The sequence below is a fragment of the Pituophis catenifer genome, unplaced genomic scaffold (genome assembly GCF_029215685.1).
Source record: "Pituophis catenifer annectens isolate HBS135680 unplaced genomic scaffold, rPitCat1.0.hap2 SCAF_1, whole genome shotgun sequence".
Taxonomy (NCBI): Eukaryota; Metazoa; Chordata; class Lepidosauria; order Squamata; family Colubridae; genus Pituophis; species Pituophis catenifer.
This window is the reverse complement of record NW_027256881.1, coordinates 305,623,456-305,641,456: the sequence shown is the minus strand read 5'-3', so window position 1 is coordinate 305,641,456 and position 18,001 is coordinate 305,623,456.

Below are 18,001 nucleotides of genomic sequence, written 5' to 3'. Positions count from 1 at the left end.
CATCAGTTATTATTGTAAATAACACTCTCCCAAAACCTTCCATAAAGTTTCTGTGATGTATTGTCTTCCAGTTGCAATAAAAATTACCGAGTTGCATCAGTTGAATAACTGCAGTTATCGGTGTTGGCTGTTATTTATTTAAAACTGTACAATGCAATACTACTGAAGCAAGTATGCTCTCTGAGCTGGACTGTGTACTTGTAGATGTTTCATTACCGGACCAGGTAACATTGTCAGTACTAGTGAATGTGAGGGTTTGCTCCTTGTTTATATACAGTAGTTTGCCTTTCCAATGTTGATGAGACTGGGGTTTTCTCCTCCATAGCATTGATAATGTTACTGAACCAGGTAATGAAATGTCTACAAGCAAACTTCCAAACTCAGAGCATCAAGGATTCCATTAATGGAATTGAACCACCAGCTACAGATATTCTCTCCTATTACAAGTATCCTACTTAATTAAAATTACCCCAGTCTACTTTAAATAACTTACTCAGATATGGATGACTTGAATGGAAAGATCAGATCCAGACTTCTCTTTTTTCTCAAGAAGGACTTCAAGAGGTCTTTTTTTTTCTTTTCTCAACAGCCTTAGCTATAGAAAAACTAGAAAAGGATTCAGAGATCAGGTTTCTATGTGAGAGAAGAATGCAATTTGGAGAAGTGGAAAAGAGGAAGACAGACATTTTTCTCACATCTAGAATCTCCAAATACTGAAAAAAATATAAACATTGATTAAACTCAGTGTTGTCTATATTAAGTGTGGGAAACCAACAGTAGTCCATCTGTGAGCACCAAAGCACCCACTCATGTTGGGTATCCAAATAGCCATATTTTGGCAAGTGGGGTTTTCGGATTTAAAATGTAAAAATAAGTAAAGGAAATAGTGCATCTCTCTAATTATAAGAAAAATGAATTGATGATATTACTCCTTTAATGACATCACCACATCACTGGAATATTTCTTGCTATCTGCTGGCTGTTTGATAAGCTAAATATGACCTCCAACCAGTAAAATTTTCCTATTCCTGCTTCACGTTACTAATAGCGCCTTTCTAATATTCTAAGGTTTTCTTAAACTACACTTTCTATGTCAGGAATACAAACTTAGATCTCCGTGTAAAGATAAAGCCATGTCCTAAAATAATTTTAGTTGTATACAATATATATAACCTGCATGTTAAAAAAAAATAACACCAATTGTAAAATTGCATTTTCTTAAGAAGCTGTCTTCTTTCAGGTAAGACTTTCTCCAGCTCTTTTGGGATGTGGAGGAACCATTCTTTATTCTGATGGGCAGTGGCTCTTCTCAAATTAACCTTTTAATTAAAGATTTCAAAGACAGAAGTAGGAATGTTAAGTATATAAAAAGCATGCTATACCCCTGATCTACCTTCTTTCTCAAATTCAGCACATTTGCAATCCTGCCCACATATTTGTGCTGAGTCTAATAAGTCACTGAAGTCATTGTCAGTAGGTATGAACCTGTGGAATATTTGATGCCTTTTTGCTATTGGAAAGACTTAGGAGACATCCAGATATAGCCTATAATGGTTCCCAGTTAATGCTGTAGATCACATGATCAGCTATAAGTTGAGGGCATATACCTGTCCAGTATCTTGATTTTTTTTTTAATATAAATTATGCTGCACTTAAATGGATCAGCACCCGTGGTCCACGGCATGCCAGAAACTGGGCCACACAAACAAAAGAAGCCCCATCCATGGGAAGCAGGCAGCACATGAAACCATAGGCAAAGCCTCGGGCCCAGAGGTGGTATTCAGCAGGTTCTGACCAGTTCTGGAGAACCAGTAGCGGAAATTTTTAGTAGTTCAGAGAACCAGTAAATACCACCTCTTACTGGCTCCGCCCCCATCTATTCTCTGCCTCCCAAGTCCCAGCTGATTGGGAGGAAATGGGGATTTTGCAGTAACCTTCCCCTGGAGTGGGGTGGGAATGGAGATTTTACAGTATTCTTCCCCTGCCACGCCCACCAGCCATGTCATGCCCACCAAGCCACGCCCACAGAACCGGTAGTAAGAAAAAATTGAATCCCACCACTGCTCCAGTCCACGCAAAAACCTCTCTCCATGGAACCAGTCCCTGGGGGTCGCTGACCTAGACATTTGTATTTGAACATAGATCTTTTTAACATTTATATTTTTAATGCTTTTCTAATCTATGTGAAATGTTAATATATGTTGCTAGTCCATGTATGATATGCCATATGCTAAAAAAATAATAATAATACTGGTGAAGCCATATATCAACTTGCAAAGCTTTCAAGTTGCCATGAGCAGGAGGGAGGGAGAACTGAAGAGAATTCCATACATTCTTTCTGACCGCAATCAGAAGGAGGGTGTTAGATTTCACAGCCAGCCAAAATGGTTAATTGGAGAATGTGATTTATGACATGGCCAGAGAGGAGGGGAGAGACAGGGTCATAGGGGAATGTAAATCTACGTAGGATCAGTCCTAACTGCTCCTAATAAATGGCTATATTTCCTTTGAAGTTTGGATCATGGCTCATGAATTAATTAGGGCATCTTTCGGAAACTTGACAGACAGTTAGGACTGCTTTTAAAAATCTGTAAAAATTACCAGGTTTCCTGAATCCTGGACTCTCCAACAGCTCCCCAATGTCTCGGGTGCTGGGAGGGAAAATCAGGCAACCATGGCCGGAGACAAGCTATCTGAAGAGAGCCTAATTGCAGCCAGTGTGCAGCCTCCCTCGGACATCAAAGCTGAGATGCCTGCTTCAGCGGTGGAAGCAAGAAAAGATGAGTACTGGGGGGAGTTAATATCTAAGGCAGCTGAAGTCGTGTTTCCCACCCCAATGCCCGGGAAAAGGGGAAGCCCCTGAGCGAGCTGGGAAGAGTGGAGTGGAGATTGGACTGTAAACAAGCCAGGCTTCCAAAGCCCCTGGGGAGTTCCAGAGAGCAGCCGAGGAAGAAATTTGACCAAGCCACCCTTCCCGATGAGGGGCCATCATGCAGGCCAAAGGAGAGGGGAGGAGCAGGATCCCTTTAAAGTGAGGAGAAGCAGACAGGAGCACAGCCCCCCTTCTCCACCCATCAGAAAGAAGCCGCGACCAGTGTCTTTCCCACGCAGCAGGCAGGCTGCCCAGGGCAGACAAACCCCTCTCTCCCTCCAAACTAGAGCTGAGGAAGAGGACCAGTTACATCAAATGCAAGCATACAGAGGCCAACGGGGAGAGAGGAGCAGTGCTGAGTGAACTGCCCCAGTTCAGAGGAAAGCTTGATGGGGACTCAGACCAGCTAGCTCTATTCCTTGACTCAGCTGAGATCCACCTAGAATGTTATGGACACCTCTACCCATCCCCCAGAGCTATGGTGAATACCATCGCAGAGGGGCTAGAGGGGGAAGCAAGGAAATGGCTAACAGCCCTCCACAAGAGGAGAGCCCCCCAACTGCAAGATGTAGATGACTTCCTATGACTGCTAGAGGCCAGATTCGAGGAGGCAGAGGAAGACCTGTATGCAGAGGATGAGCTCAGCTATCTAAAGCAGAGGGGCTGTCCCATTAAAGAGCACATCCACGAATTTAGGAGAGTTGTTGGGAGGCTACCCCCTTTGCCAGAGCGGTTGCTAGTACACATTTTTCAGAACAAGCCTGGACAATCAAATTGCCCAGGTAACCACTTACTTGGACATCCCTAAACTCTGCATCTGTGCTCAAATTGTTTTACTTTGTACAGGTCGCCCTTGGGAAGTGAGGGGAGCCGAATGTCAACTTGCAAAGCTTTCAAGTTGCCATGAGCAGGAGGGAGGGAGAACTGAAGTGAATTCCATACATTCTTTCTGACCGCAATCGGAAGGAGGGTGTTAGGTTTCACAGCCAGCCAAAGTGGTTAATTGGAGAATGTGATTTATGACATGGCCAGAGAGGAGGGGAGAGACAGGGTCATAGGGGAACGTAAATCTACGTAGGATCAGTCCTAACTGCATCCGAGTATTGCCGGAATGTTGCTCCTAATAAATAGATATATTTCCTTTGAAGTTTGGATCATGGCTCATGAATTAATTAGGGCATCTTTTGGAAACTTGACACCATACCATTGTCCTGCCTGTGACATCAGGTAATTATATAAGTCTATGCTAATACTGTAATCACCTTTTTAACATTGATTCTAGAATATACAGAATTATCTCATCAATAAAACAGTGGTTTCCTTTAATAGAATCAGTTAAATGGCTAACAAAAGGCAGAGTTTAGCAATCCCATATTAAATTTGGCTTGTTACATGAATTACAAATCGTATCATTATTTAATTTTTACCCTGCCCTTTTTAATACAATTCAAGGCAGCCAATATACAAATACTTCTGCCTCTCATGTTCCTCACAACTCTGTGAGGTTGGTTGGACTGAGAAAGAATAGCTGACCCAAATTCACCCAATCATTCTGGGCTGTGAAGTCAGGTGGGTCTCCAACAGAAAAGGTGCTCAAGATTCATCAAGCCTGTAGGTTGCCCTAACAACATACTGTACTGCAGGGGTCTCCAACCTTGGCAACTTTAAGACTTGTGGACTTCAACTCCCAGAATTCCTCAGCCAGGTGAGGAACTCTGGAAGTTGAAGTCCACAACTCTTAAAGTTGCCAAGATTGGAGACCCCTGAAGTACTGTGCTTAGAATGCTGTGATTTCATATTCTTGCATAAGGCATGATTTTAAAAGGATTTTATGCTAAAAAACAAAAAAAGAGGGAGAAACCTCATAAAATAAAAAATACTAAAGAAAAAACTATCCCTCCACATGTTGTACAATTAGATTCCTGGCAATTAAGTCCATTTATTAAAAATGGGAAGAATACCTAAGCAAGGCTATGGACTTCACATTTCTATATATTCCTTCAAAAAGGAATCTGAAGGAGGTGGACGGTTAAGAAATAGGAAATACATATAAAAATAAATTGTTCACATATAGAAATAGGTGAATTCTTCAGAGATTGCATATTTGATAGAGAATGGATGTCTTGGTAAAATCAATTCATTCATGATCATATAAGCATACAGTATGCCAACACTGACGTATACCAAGACTTGACCTCCTAGCAATATCAGCTGAAGTCAGTTCAAAAATAGACCTAATCCCCAGCCCTAACAGGAGATCCAAGAGATACCATTGGTGCTGACATCAAAGTTGCTTCAAGATCCAGAAGAACAACAGCATGCTCTTCCCAGCTACCTTCCAGTATAGTCAGATTGCCAAGATGACAAAGCAATTTCAGTGCCAAATCCCAGCTGAAAGCCTAGTTGAAATAGGTCACCACTAGTTTTTCATACATAGCAATAGCAATAGCACTTAGATTTATATACAGCTTCATAGTGCTTTACAGCCCTCTTTAAATGGTTTACAGCTTTAGCATATTGCCCCCAACAATCGGAGTCCTCATTCTACCAAACATGGAAGGATGGGAGGCTGAGTCAACCTTGAGCCAGTCAGGATCGAACTCCTGGCAGTGGGCAGAGTTAACCTGCAATACTGTATTCTAATCACTGTGCCACCAGAACGGTATGAGTTTGGGTTGTATAGGATCAGGAGAACATTTCATGTGTATCTCCAGTTAGAAGTCTGTGGGATGTATGTAGCCTACATACCGTAGTAGGATTGCCATGCTTTCGAACACCATTAGATGGCAGCAAAGACAAAATGAAAATTGACTCCTTGTTGCAGTCTGGATTTTTGTAGATGAGAAATGATAGCCTTACTATGTGCATAGCTACAGCATTATTCTAGTTAGAAGAGAGGAACCTTTCTTAAAGTGACCAGATGAGTTTATTGTTATAGTCAGAACTGCCAATTGCAGCTTCCATCTTCTATCTCACATGCCTAATCCAGGGGCAGGTTTGCTCATGCGCAGAAGCATCCGGGCCGGTGGGCAGAGCCTCCCGCCGCCGCTACCAGTTCGCCCGATCAAGGGCGAACGGGTAGCAACCCGCCACTGGCCTAATCACTGGCCTAATCACTAGATGACTAGGTCATCTTTCAATACATCACATATTGATTGTTCTCAGAACCATGCAGGCCAAGATGAACTGCCTTTTATATAATCAGTTCTTTCTATTTTTCATTTGAGGACAGAATGTTCTGTTCTAGCCAGTTGTCAATCTCTATGCAGGAGAATGTGGATCACATTCCATCTTGTTATCACTGTCCCAGGAGCATTGTGGCTAACAAGCTATTTATTCAGTCTTCTGACGACTAATCTCTGGCTTGTAGAACAAGCGTCACTAGGAGATTTGCCAGACCATATATTCTAAGGAATCCTCAAATAGGATTTCATTAGTCTCTTCTTTATTTATTTATCCACATGTATCACTCTTATATACATCCAGCATTTAAGAATATAGACAGTAACGTATGCAAATCTAAAGTAGTCGATCCAGTCTATTGCTCATAATATTGAAAATGTTAATAATAGTGAAATTTTTATGCCCAATTTTATTTTCTAGATCAGTGATGGCTAACCTTTTTGCCATCGTGTGCCAGGAGAGGGGGGGGCAGGGGAGGGTCGCGCGCGCACGTGCCCACGTGCATGTGTGCGCCTCCCCCTCCCCCCCCCCGCTCCTGGCACATGATGGCCTGGTAGGCCCGTTTTTCTTTCTTACCTGGTTCCAAATCCTCTCTGTGTATCTGGGAACGGCGAAAACAGCCTTTCCCACTCCCTTGGAGGCCCTATGGAGGCTGAAAAAGCCCATTTCCCAACTCCCGGTGGGACAGGAAGTGACATTTTTTGCTGTCCCCAGCCTCCAGAACCTCTCTAGGAGTCTCTAGGAGCCTCTCTAGGAGTCTCTAGGAGCCTCTCTAGGAGTCTCTGGAGGCTGGGGACAGGAAAAAATGTCACTTCCTGTCCCACCAGGAGTGGGGAAATGGGCCCTTTGAGCCTCCATAGGGCCTCCAAGGAAGTGGGAAATGCTGTTTTCGTCGTTCCCAAATACACAGAGAGGATCTGGAGCCAGGTAAGAAAAAAAAACGGGCCTTCCCCACCCCCCCAGGCCCTCCAGAGGCAGGAAACAGCCTGCTTCCCTACTTCTGGTGGGCCCAGAAGGCCCGAAAATCAGCTGGCCAGCGCACGCATGCGCCCCAGAGCTGAGCTGGCGTGCCCACTAATATGGCTCCGCGTGCCACCTGTGGCACGCGTGCCATAGGTTCACCATCACGGTTCTAGATTAACTCCATCAAGTAGGCTAGAAAATGAGAATGGCAAAATAAAAAGGTCTTAAATATTAATTTTCTCCTACGATGTCCTCCAGATGTTTCTCCAACTTTTTTTTTTTTTTGAAGGGACACCATTCTTTTCTTGGATGGGCAGTGCCTCTTATCATTTTATTTTGGGCTATAATCTTCATCTTCCCCAGCCAGCATGGTCATCAGTGTAACACATCAAAGTATTGGGGCGGGGGAGGGGGCATTAGGTTGAAGAAAGTTGTTTTATGCTAATTTTTAGGTGGCAAGAACAGTACAATCCATGAAAAGAGGGACGGGGTATTAACATAGGAATGTAAACATGGGAAGTATGAGAAGAACCTCATATTTTGCAAAGCAAAATAAACTTTGACAGCAAGTAGATGAGAACATGACCTTAATCTGGCCAGAGTCACCTTATTGGTGAGATAGGTGGAATATAAATTTAATGAATAAATAAATAAGCTTCATCCTATCAAATGAGAACTCAACAAGGTTGCTGACAGTAGAATAATACAGCTTTAGCTCTTTACTGTATTAATTTGACTATAAAGATTTCACTTTTTGGGAAACACTTTTTTGAAAACTTGTAGTTTGTATGAAATTGACTTAATTAGAGACTTAAAGGAAGTGGGTAAACTCTCAATGGAAGGAATTAAAGACGAACATTACTTAGAATGAATGATAGGTAAGGAGGAAGAGCAAACATAATTGACAATTGGGCTTTTTAGTAAAAGGTGAAAGGAGTGAGTGAATTAGGGATACTGATTCTAGAACCAGTCAGGGTATAGATAGGCATTTTTTAATTTTGCCTCTGGCTATTTTAAGATATTAGTGCAGCAGGCTGATCCACTACTAGTCTGTTGAATACCGGGTATTTCAATGTATTGTATTGTATTGTATTGTATTGTATTGTATTGTATTGTATTGTATTGTATTGTATTGTATTGTATTGTATTGTATTGTATTGTATTGTATTGTATTGTATTGTATTGTATTGTGTTATTGTTTTCAAAAATAATTCTCACCTGAAAATGAAAAGGCAAAGGTTTCCTTGCTTTGCCCAGACAGGAGAAAACTTTCAACCAAACTAAAGTATTGTTTTGGGAGAATACCCTAGCATGGCACATGGCCAGGTTAAGGAACAAGGATTGGCAAGAGGCCAATGAACCAGATATGTGATCACTCACCTCACTGCAACTGTTTCAGCATGACTATATGAATTCAGTTTTCTATAAGGTGACCAGATTTTAACATTGGTAAAGAGGGACATTGTGGGCGTGGCTTATTTTGTGGGCGTGGCTAGCTGGTCATGTGACTGGGTGGGCGTGGCTAGCTGGTCATGTGACCGGGTGGCCATGGCTATGTGTATAGGGTAAGGTGAACAGATTTTAACATTGGTAAGAGGGACACCATTGTGGGCGTGGCTTATTGTGTGGGCGTGGCTTGGAGGCCATGTGACTGGGTGGGCGTGGCTAGCTGGTCATGTGACCGGGTGGCCATGGCTATGTGTATAGGGACTACTCAGAGGGCTGGAAAGTCATTTCTGACAGGTCCTCACACTTTTGACTGGTCCTCACACTTATGACCATCCTCACATTTATGCCCGTGCAGCATTCTTAACAACCATGTCACTCATTTCACAACTGCTTCTCTTCACCATGGTGATAAGATAGGGAAAAAAACGTAAAATGTGAGGACAGTCGTAAGTTCGAGGACTGGTCAAAAGTGCGAGGACCAGTCAAAAATAACTTTTTCAGCCCTCTGAGTAGTCCATATGCATAAAAGGATACAGTAATAGAGAGGGATGAAGGAAGGGAAGGGAAATTAGAGTAGGAGTGAAGGTTAAGAGAGGGAGGAAGAGAGGAGAAGGAGAAAGGAAGAGGAAGTAGGGAGGAGAAGAAGAGGGGGAAGAGAAAGTAAGAAGGAAAGAAAAGAGAGGTGGTAGGTTTGAGGAGAAAGATTGCTGTACAATAAAAAAGATGAAAGGGAAGAAAGCCAACCCCAAGCAAATATAAAGATATTAAGATAAAGAATGAATTGTTAAACTTTAAAGAATAAAAGAGAATATGAATAAATAGCAATAATTAGAAACACACATACAAACATACAATGTATTTTCTTTGAACAGAATATTTGGCTGGTTCACAAATTTAAACAGTGTTTAGTCATTTCAATTAAATTTACAATTTCTATATTTCCTTTTTGCCATATTTATTCCTCATCTATTTTTTTAAAAAAACAATATTACCCTTCATCCTCATCTCTAATCTTAATCAAATTCAATTTTTCCCTTCTATTCTATTTTATACCCCTTCCCATTGTCATCTATTTTTATATCCATCCTCACATTGGTTAATTATGTAATTATGTAATACAGTTGTTTAATACAAATTCAACATTTTAATATAAATCAATTAGTTATATAACTATCTTTTTTGTATATTAATCAATATGAACATGAATATTCCAATTATTTCCATGCAATCCAATTTCTTACAAATCAATTAATTATACTTACCAATAATAATAAACCAAATAATTTCCCCCATATATTCCTCCAAACCACAACTTAACCATTTCTGCTTTCAACACAGTATACAATTAATAATATCTCAATTATTACAATTCCCTAGTTAAAAAGAGCTTTTTTTTCCTTTTGTGTTTTAAAATCTTGAACTCTCCTCTTTTGCCCTAAATAATTTTCCATTGTTTGCACTTACCTTTTTTGGTGAGGAAAAGGAAAATAAATCTGCTGCCTAATTTTCCAACGTTGCAAGCAAACCGCAAAGCCAACAGCCTGTTTTACTTTCACTTTCGTTTTGAGCTTGGTTTGCACAAAGAGGAAAAAAAAACTGAGCAATTTAGCAAGAGCAGAGCCCTGTGCAAATCAGCTGAGAGGGGGAAGCCGAGCTAATTAACGTAGGGCGGCCCTTTGAAGCCCCGCGGCAAGAGTTTAAACAGGTTTTTTCCCTCTAGCCATCAGCGGGGATTCAGGAGGCAGCCGGGAACCAGGAGGCAGAATGAAAAATCGGGACTTTTTTAAAACGCCGCGGGACGCGGGACAAATTGCTCAAAAGCGGGACTGTCCCGCCAAAAGCGGGACATCTGGTCACCTTAGTTTTCTAACATCCCACATGATAAAACTCCCTGTATGGTTTTTTTTTAAAAAAGGCCACCTTTCAGACTGGGAGATAATTTTCTTTGCTTTTTTTCTTGATGTTTCATTACTCTGCAGATTTCTGAACTTTTACAAGAGAAATAATTGCTACTGAATTTCAAATATGGGATGGGTAGAAGTCACTTCTCAGGTCCCCAAATACTCACAATTCAGCATTACCAGAGTGTTGATAGAAAAGTGACCCAGAGGGTGTGTTCTATCAAAAGGGCCTGAGCAAACTATTGGGACTTGATGAAATCTGAAAAGTCACCACTCAGTGGGATGCCAAAGACATTCAATGAAATGTGAAAATTAGCACTCCCTCTGAAATCAGAGCTTTGAAGAAATGAAAGCAGGCTTAACGTTCTAAAAATGAAAGTGCTGGTGTCAGAAAAACAGATCTTGCCTCTGCTTATTAAAATGCAAACAACAAATCAAGACATGAGCTTTTTTTTTCACAGACTTTCCAAATTATTCATCACTCAAGTCTTTTACTTTGGTCACCTTCTTTTTGAATAATTTTTTCCCCTTTGGAATGTGCCAGATTTGCAACATTCAAAATGTATTTTCAAAAAATATTTTGTAAATAGACATTTAGGTTGTAAGCCTGCTCTTGGATGCGCTATAAACTAATTACAAGGATTTTCAGTTTAGAATACTTATGCAACTATATATTGTATATAAGCAGGCTATACATATCTTATGGCTGATATATATATATTATATATATAATATATATATATATATATATATATATATATATATATATATATATATATATATATATATATTCATTCTTCTAGCCAGGAAAACCTGGCTAGAAGAAAAACACACATAAACCCTACGAAGAAGTAAGAAAATTGATACTGTACCTTTACAGGGAGGATACATAAGATATGGTGTGGCCTACTGATGAAAGCAAATGAGCTAGAAATAGATCTATTTAGGTCTCCCACCTAGCAGGAAGAGCTTGCTGGCTGTTAGAAAAGAATAAAGCCCAGAATCGAGTGGATGTGATTCTACTGAGCTGATGCTGCAGAAAAACCTTGGTTACGTAGGGAAAACCTGGCTAGAAGAAAAACACACACACACACACACACACACACACACACACACACACACACACACATATATATATATATATTCTTACTTCTTCGTAGGGTTTATGTGTGTTTTTCCTCTAGCCAGGTTTTCCTGGCTAGAAGAATATATATATATATATATATATAAATTGTATTCATTCTCTTCTGAAGAATGTTCAGTCAGAAGACATGGCAAAAATTCTTTGATTTCACAACATATAGACAGATTTAACCATAGTTTCAATTAGAAAAATGTGACAATCCTAGACCTGGCCAAGTCCCAAAATGCCAGGGAATTTCTAGAAGCCTGGCACTCTGACAAATCAGCCATCAATAGACACATAGACATTATCAACATCTATAGACTATGCAAAAGAGATAATCAACCAACCTCAAAGAGAAAAAGACTCCAGCACCGCTCCACCAGCACTCAGCACTCAGATCAGCATAGATTTAAATCCAAGGTCAACTTTAGACCAACAATCAATTAAGCAATATCCCAATCAAGAAACAGCCAAAGAGCCATCAGTAAACAGCCCAACCAAAGAATCTCTAAGACCGCCCCCACCCACCCACACAGACAGGTAAGTCACCAGAATATAAACTGACAGCAAAAAGCACTCCTTACTAGCACTGATGAGGTTACCTAGTTAGGGTAATGAAACATCTGCAAGAAAACAAGCAAGCTCAGAGAGCACCAAGGACCCCTCATTTCAACCCCGAGCTACAAATAGTCTCCTTTATTGGTTTACAAAATTTACATCATCATGCTGGAGCATTTTTTCAACATTATGGTCATAGCAATATTTTGGGGTCATCACACCTATGTGTTTTAAATGAATTACAATGCACCATTTTTTGTTCATATCTGGGGAATTTTGATTCAGCTGCTTATTAGATGGTTCTCATCTTTCCTTTTGCATAATCTCTGTTTTCTGCTGTTCCAATTTTTTTTAAATCTTTGTTTTCATGGCATTTTTTGCTAGAACTTGTTCCTGTGCTGCAAATATTAATCCTTCTTGAAGGATACAACCAGAATTCATTGCCAAGTTTTGTTACTGTTCATTTTGTGTTTAATGTGTTAGACATATGAACCATGAAATATTGACTTATCTTTCCAATGTTTCATTTGCTGTTATAACTGTTCAATTTTGTACGCTATATTTGATTCTGTCACATTTAAAATATTTTCCTTTAGGTAGTTATTAATATCTTCTCTTTGCTTACTTATATATAATCATTTAGAACTCTGTTTTCATCCTCTACACTCTGCTTCATTTGCAACAAATCAGGATCATTTGTTTTCTTTGCAAATACAAACTTGTCAAAAACAATACTGTATATTGTTTGGGGGATATAGTGCATAACATTTCACCATAAGCTTTTGGGTTTTTTTTCACTTTCTATCTAGTCAATAATACCTGCCATGTAATATATTACAGGGACCGGCCAAGTATTAATGGTTTTGATTGTAATTCTATTTCATGATAAACATTTCATTTTGTGTCCTGCCTTATGAAGGTTTTATTTTAAAAGACAGCATAAGTAGTGGAGATAAGTAGATAATATTTAGAACAGGCTACATTTCTGATGCTAGGGAAGATGGGATCAATACACCAAAAATTAGATGAACTTTGAGGAACAAAGGAACAAAGTGGCTAAGAATAAAAATTAAACTAGAAATGGGATTTCATTGTATATATACAAAAATTAAATTAAATTTAAGCAAATGCATTATTTTTCTTTCCTTAATCTATTCTTATTCCATCATATTAGGGTTGGGAAAATCTGCCACTTAGCATTTGTATCAGATTTCTAAACTCAGTGAAAAATACAACTCCTCCTACTCCTCCTCCTCCTCCTCCTCCTCCTCTTCCTCTTCCTTTTCCTCCTCCTCATTTCCAGATTCTTGTTGCCTGTTTGTGTGACAGTGGATATCCTTCTTCCCAGTGTACTCAAGTAAAATTTAGCTGCACAGACCTCTTCTTTCTGCACAAAGTATTGAAAGAAGGGTGTAGTTTCATCTTGTTCTTTCCTTCAGGAAACTATTTGGGGTGGCCTTCAACAGTGCCATAATTGGTCCTTATTGTTCTTATAAATGAAAGCTCATCTATCCCAATGTGCAGAAATAAATATCTTCTGCCTTTTTAAATGTTTGAATTTATCATTTTCAGTTTCTTACTATTGACCTTATGGGTTGCAGCTTGATTGCGTTGAAGCCAAAGTGTTCAGATGGACAAAGTTGCAGCCTTTTGCTATAATAGGATTTCTAACTCACCACTCAGGATTGCATATGAGGGTTGCTTTATGCTCTGAATAAAGTTTTTTGTTGGTGTTGGAAGAAACATCCTTCTAGGTTCTGCTCCAAGTGGGGAAACAGACACTGGAAACATGGAGGCTGCTTGGAAAGATGGTTTAATGGTGGACAGGATCACATGGCTTGAGTTCCTGAACAGAAAAGGGGAGATACAGTAAATCCTTTGGGTTTTTATACTCTCTCTGGCTCTGCATTTCTTGGGGCCCCGAAAGAGTATCCTGATTGGTTGTCAGATTCTCAGGGGGTTGGGGTCTTAGCTAGCCTTGCTGGCTGATAGTCACATGTGCTTCCCAGGTCACATGTGGTGAGTTTCTGCTGCTATTGTGTAGAGGGCTAATCCTATCTTTGTTGGATCTTTGGTAATTCCCACTATGGCTCTGCCTGAAGGAGGTAGATCTTTGTTATGTAGAATAGACTGGCCCAGGCCTTAATGGCCCATTGACAAAGGGTGGGGGCAGGAAGATGGGAGCTGCTTCAAAACATCCTTATCCCAGGGAAATATAATATTCTGCCTTTTTCATATTTCCTAAAATATTTCACTCTTCCAGGAAAGGGGTGGGTGCTAACTTCCTACATTGGTAAGAATACCAATTCTTCCCATTAAAATGTTGCCCACTTATTTTTGGGAAAGTTATTTGTGCCTTTGTAAAATTAAGCTCATCTTACCGCGCTGACCAATTCGCAGCTACACCTATAGCTGCAGAATATGGAAGCCTATTCTGATGGATAACATTCAAAGACAGAGAATTCCACTGTTTAGAAATTCTCTTGTGCAAGATAATTATGTTTTAAGGTTTTAGCACGATCCAAACTGGGTTGGTTCCCAGAACCAGAGGTTTTCCAGAGTACTGCTCCTGCAGTCCATAGCTGGGTTTCTTCATCATCAGTTCCTTTTGACTGGGTGATATTTTTAGACATATCTCTCTTCGCCCTGTGGCCACGCCCCCTGCTCCCATAATGCACCAGTCTTTTCACTCAGTCACTGAAGACTGGTGTGTGTTTCTCTCTTCGTATTCAACCTTTTTCTTAGGATTCTGGCGTTAGGCCTTTTTATTTATTTTTTTGCTAGTATTTTTCCTCGGTAAGAGCCTATAGAGGAGAAAGCTGCAGGGAATTGAAATCGGCGCTGGGGCTCCAGTCCGCTTTTCTCCCGAGGTCTCTGACGGCCGTCAGACCGCAGCTGGGGCTTCCGACCCTTCGGGGCGGTCCCCTGCCCTCTATTACAGCCGCCGGTGTGAGTGCGGGCGTTGAGGATCGCCGCGGGCACCCCCCACACCTTTGATTTGGACTTCGGCTCATAGGGGCGGCTCCGGAGCTTTGCAAGGTTTGCCCTGCAGGCTCTGACGTCTGTGTGTGATCGTGCCTGCCGAAGCCAGGCCTAATTAACGCAGCCAGCTTGCCTTGCCTGTATTGACGGCCCCTTGATCGGCAGAGAGATTGCGGAGATTCGCCGTCCCGAGCAGCCGGTGGTGTGAGTGCTGGGCGTCCGACCTTCGGGCGGCGCCCTTGGGGCGTGTAGCTGGGCAGAAGGACGAGCTTTTTGGCCTCGATTAATACTCCAAGCTCGCCCGATTTAACCGCTGCTGGCCTGGGCCTGTCGGAGCGCTGCGGGCGCCATTTTGAGACCGTCTGCGCTGCGTCGGCCATTTTGTCTCCTTCCTCGGCTAGTCGCTCCGATCCTTCCTGTGCCGGATGGTTTTCTCCCTTTTTTGGCGGGTCCCTCGAGCACTTTTGATTTCTGACTTGCCTCATCGCCATCCCTGTGTGCTGGGATCAGAGGCCAGCCTTCCCTAATTCGGAGCCTGGGCAGCTGGGGCCTTCTGAGGTCTCCTTTCCACCGCATCTCCTTGTTACCTGCTGCACACACCCCCATCATAGGAGACTGCGTTAACTCTTGTATATAGTTCTTACCGTTGTTACAAAAAAAAAAAAAAAAAAAAACCATTAATATTGATTATTATAATAGTTAAAAATAATAGTTAAAAAAAGAAAAAAAAAAGACAAACAAACAAGACACAAGTTTTTTGCATATATATATTGACTTTCCCCCTGTTATGGCGGACTCCTTTTTGTCCTCTGACTCGGAACGGGAGCCCAGCCCACCCAGGGCCCCGGCCAAGCACAAATCAAAGTCACGAGGACGGCCTGCTGCCGCTTCTACTGAGCCTCACCAGCACAGGCTCTCATCAGCGGCGGAGAAAGATGCCCAGCGCCGGCATAGAGCGCTTGAGAGGCAATATGATAGGGCCAGGCTGGCCACCTCTGCTTCTGTTTTCGCATCCAGCCAGCAGCTGCCTCCTCAAGGTCACTCACCTTTGGCCCCTGAAGCTGCTCCTGACCGGGGTATGGCGCTCGCCCAGGAACGTAACATCCCCACTTCTCAGGTCCCACCTGGACTGTCTTGTGGCCTATCGAAAAGGACCTCTATGTCCTTACCGGATGTTTCGGCTGTGGGACTTGCTGAACCTCTTGCTCAAACTTCTCGTCGGGCTGAAGCGACGTTTACCCCTACCGCTGCCGGACTCCGGGGTCCAGACGGGCAGATGCTGACTCCACAGGTGGACCTCCAGGCAGCGTTGTCCAATGCTCTTTCTTCCATTTTGGCTGCCGGTCTTCAACAATCTGTCCTTCAGCAACCTCTTCCGGCTCTGTCCTCTACTTCGCACTCAGCTCCTGGTCGTTCCAAGTCCCCATCCCGGATGGCTCACATCTCTTCTGAGGACTCTGAGCAGGAGGAGGAGCTGCCTGAGGAATTGGAGTTCTCAGAGGATGAAGGCCTTGCTCCGGACACCCCGGCCTTTTCAGGCTTATTCCGGCCTTCGCTGTTTAAATCTCTGCTGCATAAAGCTAGACAGATCACTAATATGGGTGTCCCATCAGCTGAACCTTCTACTTCCTCAGCTCCTCATGAGGCCTTGTTTTCGTCATCCAAGCCGGGGAAAGACTTTATTCCATGCCCTCAACTTTTTGCTGATGTCCTACAGTCCCCCTGGTCTCAACCAGGTTCTCTGATGGGTCCTACCAGCCTGGACAAAAAGCTATATTGTGGGGCTCCGGAATTGGACTCTTTATTATCCTTACCTGTGGTTGACCCTCCGATTGCAAGCCTTTCCTCCTCTTCGCTCTTGTCTTCGGACGCTTTGGACGTTCTTAAATCAGAGGACAGAAAGACTGAACTCTCCTTTCGTAAGGAGCACCAATCTCTTGCTTGGACAATTAGGACGGCGACTGCTATGTCGTTCTTTAATAGAGCCACGTTGCTTTGGTTGAGGCAACTTCAGGAGAGACTACCGCCGGAAGACACTCGTCTTCACCAAGATATAAATAAAATTGTGGCTGCCACCGAATACTCGGCGGATGCCTCATTAAACTCCGTGAAGTTCGCCTCAAGGGCCTTAGCCTCGTCTGTCACATCTCGCAGACTGTTTTGGCTCAGAAATTGGAGAGCTGATGCCAAAGCAAAGTGGAAGTTGGCGGCGGCCCCTTTTAAGGCCCCGAACCTCTTTGGCCCTGCCCTCGATCCTGTCTTGATCGAGGACAAAGATAAAAGGAAAGTGATGCCCACGTCTTCATACCGCAGACCGGAAAGGCGCTACGCTCCCTATTCCCAACGTCAGCCCTTTCGGGCCTCGTCAGGGTCGGGGGGCCCCTACTCACAGCGAAACTTTTTTCCTGGGTCCGACCGATCAGCGGACAGGCAACGGTTTCGGGACAGGTCCAGAGCCGGCAACTCCAGACGCCCCTTCCGTGGAGCCGGTTTCCGCCAATCCCGTCGAGGCAAATGACTACTGTCTGCAGGATCCCATTGGCGGACGGCTCCAACTTTTCAGCCACCAATGGGAACGCTCAACCAAGGATGCCTGGATTCTTCGGACAGTATCTCAAGGCCTGGCCATCGAGTTTCTGGGACGCCCTCCGGTTCGCTACGTCCGCTGTCCAACCCACCTTTCCCCCGACAAGACCGCTCTCTTGCGGAAGGAGGTACTCCACCTACTCCTTATCCGTGCAATAGAACCTGTTCCACTGGATCAACATGGCAAGGGCTTCTATTCAATTCTCTTTTTGGTCCCCAAACATTCGGGGGGTTGGAGAGCCATTTTAAATCTGAAGCAGCTGAATCTGTCGGTCCGCTACCGCAGGTTCAAGATGCACTCCCTGGGATCCATCCTCGCGGGAGTGCGATGGGGCGACCTCCTCCAGTCTGTGGATCTCAGGGAGGCGTATCTGCACGTTC